The sequence below is a fragment of the Triticum urartu genome, chromosome 4, assembly GCF_003073215.2.
Source record: "Triticum urartu cultivar G1812 chromosome 4, Tu2.1, whole genome shotgun sequence".
NCBI classification, from domain to species: Eukaryota; Viridiplantae; Streptophyta; class Magnoliopsida; order Poales; family Poaceae; genus Triticum; species Triticum urartu.
The window spans coordinates 413,461,938-413,462,896 of NC_053025.1; positions in this window are offsets into that span (position 1 = coordinate 413,461,938).

The following is a 959-nucleotide window of genomic DNA, read 5'->3' on the forward strand; positions in this document are numbered from 1 at the left end:
AGGGAGCAATGACCAGTCGGGCCTGCGGCCCAACTAATGGCCAACCGACATGTTTTCACTGGTCAAAATTTCAATAGCATACAACCAAGTTACTTGAGGAATAAGTAAAGCCGACTCCACTGCTAGAGCATTTCTCTCGCAACCTAGAAGAACCTCGTCTCTGGCTGACAAGTAATAACTCATTGCATGACGAAGAGTTCTCTCAACTCACCTGAGATATATTTCTCTTAAGCATCAACAGACATAAGTCACAAATCACTTGAACCCCCCCGGTACTATGACTCAAATAGAGATAATGCAACTACGAAAGAAAACTACGTCTCCACTTCATCTTCATTCTTCTCTCCCGCACTCATTTTCTCCTGAACGTCGCACCTAGCAAATGCTTTGATTTAACAATATTTTGGAGGGTCATCTCTAACATGCAATCTCCTTGATAGCTTTAGCATTCTTCATTGTCGCGCGCATAATTATTGCATGTGTTTATGACAAACTCCTCAATATTCTACGGACCATATTTCTCTGTGTGCACTAGGAAACCCATTAGTCCCTCACTGTTTTGTCCAACAATCTTCAAAACATAAGAGGCAAGACTGCACCAACAAGACGTACGAATGGGGAGGACAGACGAAGGAGCGGTACGGGGAACATTAAGTTCTTTTTAGAGAGAGATAATTTATATCTTAAAAATAATCATTTCAATTTTTTGATGAGAAAATAATCATTTTAATTGATAAATGTCACTAGTCATGTGTTTCGGGCCATGCCCGTGCTTGGGATTTTGAAACTGGTCTTTGTTGAGCCAGCCCGAAACATGGCCCGGCCCGGCCCGGCCCGGCCCTGGAAATGATCATGTTCATCGGATGAAAAAAAGAAGAAGAGAGGGTCAAAACTGGAAAACAGCCATCCGGGGAACGGAGTAGGGGAAGGCAAGTACCCCCACTCAAGGCACCCGAGTA